This window comes from Gavialis gangeticus, unplaced genomic scaffold (genome assembly GCF_001723915.1).
Source record: "Gavialis gangeticus isolate Ggan-Ray unplaced genomic scaffold, GavGan_comp1, whole genome shotgun sequence".
NCBI classification, from domain to species: domain Eukaryota; kingdom Metazoa; phylum Chordata; order Crocodylia; family Gavialidae; genus Gavialis; species Gavialis gangeticus.
This window is the reverse complement of record NW_017729024.1, coordinates 171,440,839-171,442,908: the sequence shown is the minus strand read 5'-3', so window position 1 is coordinate 171,442,908 and position 2,070 is coordinate 171,440,839.

Below are 2,070 nucleotides of genomic sequence, written 5' to 3'. Positions count from 1 at the left end.
CACACACACACACAAACACACACACACTTCAAAAATAGCATCTCATGATTTACATGCCAATCTCTTGGGGTTTTTTATGCGTTCATCTCATGATTTTTGGCACAGTGGCGTTGGCAATACTGCAACTAAATAATTCAATATGAAGAAGGAAAGCAAACAGGGCATTCCTAAGTCCTTGTGAACACAGCAGAGGATAACAGAGCCTAGAGAGCATATTCTGCCAAACGTAATGGGGACATGGAAATAGGCCATTGGATTACATAGGTAAGTATTACATCATGTGCATATGTACATTACACAATACCTTCGTACATTTATGCACACATATATTTACTTATACTCTCTTTGTGTATATACATGCTTGTGCATGGATTCAGGCATATATACAGATACATGTGGACATGCTCTTACACACACGTCATATTAAAAGGGGAAACAATATTCAAGCACTGACTCAAAAGTTATCAGAGGGCTTGCAGAGATTCCCCCTGGAGCTGCTGAGAGCCAGGTTTAGTAGCCAGTAATTTCCAATTTTGTAGATAATGTGTAGGACATGGTGCTGATTAGCCCTTAAATCATGCTCTCCCTGCAAAAGTAAAATCTTTAATTTTTTTAATGGTTAAGACGTGTCCCTGCTTTCCTCTTTTTCACCTTCAGCAATGTGCAGGCACTTGTGAAACAGGCCTTAGTTTTTGGACTGAGCATATGGGTACAGGTAGCTCAGATGAAAGGAAACAGAGAGGAGCTTACATTTGGGGTGTCATCCTCCAGTGAGGTAATGATGCTTCATATTTAACTGCTGCATTTGTAAAGAGGCACCTGGGATTTTGAATCGCATGCCTCCCTTCCAGATTAATGGGAGAAGTGTTGCTGATATAGTACAGTGCTTTAAGAAGGAAGGTATATAGGAGGCTCATTGACAGGCAAAATACATGTTATAATAGGGAATCTGTTTATTTATTATTTTATCATCCTCTCAAGCTCTAAATGGACTAAAATAGTTAGTTGCCTTCTATCACCTTGCTAGAAGGACTGTTTCACCAGGTAAGTACATTTTTTCCATGCAGAAATGTTCCGTCTCCTAAACTAACTCCACCACTCATTGTAATGCCTTTTGCGACCCATGAATAATTCCTTTTTCTCTGTGTTTCTTACACCCTTTGGATATTTGCAGAGCATTACTCTACCTTCCTTGCTTAGCCATTTTATTCATATTCAGTTCTTCTAATCTATTGCCTTCATAAATCAAATGCTAAAAACCCAAGAGAGTGGCTTCACTATTCTTCTCTGAATACCTTTGGCTATCTAGGCCTCCAACCGAAAGAATAGGGGAAATGGGAGGGGAAGGCCTCAATGGCTTGCACTACTGCACCACTATAGAGGCCTCTTCTCTTCCATAATCCCTTTCCCTTTGCTTAGGGACGGGGTCCTCCTACTACTCTCAAGAGTGAGTTGGGGCAGGTTAATGTAAGGTGTGCAAGAGAGGACTCGATGGGAGGTGACAGAGGGATGGAAGCATTTCCACCTCCTTCCTGTGGTCCGTGGATGAGAGACTGAGCCTCTACTGTCCAGGACATCTGGAGAGGGTTTGGGGCCCTTCTCTCACACGGTCAATCGGATGCTGAAGGTCGGGGTGGGGGAGGAAGAATGGCGTGAGTAGCACTACAGCTCTCTGTGCTTTCTCTTACTCCATTCTTGTTCTCAGTAATGGAAAGCAGTAATTGAGAATCAAGATCTTTCATGCATGAACTTACCAATGCTGCCTGTTCTTTTCTTATCAGAGGATTTTTGTGTGTGTATGTTTTTTTTTTTTTACTCTGCTTTCACCCTGTCTAATGTAAGGGCATGACAATTTCTCATCAGTAACACAAAACATCGTTACATATATTTACTCTCCCTATTCATCCTCAGAGCAATTTTGTACATATTTAAGTGGGAAGAAGGAAGACAAATGAAGATAATACACCCTTTTACGATTTGAACAAGGCAAAACAAAGGGATTTTACTGCAGCAACATTTCTCCGGTTCATGGTGTAGAGAAAAAACAACCCCCCCCCCCCCAAAAAAAAA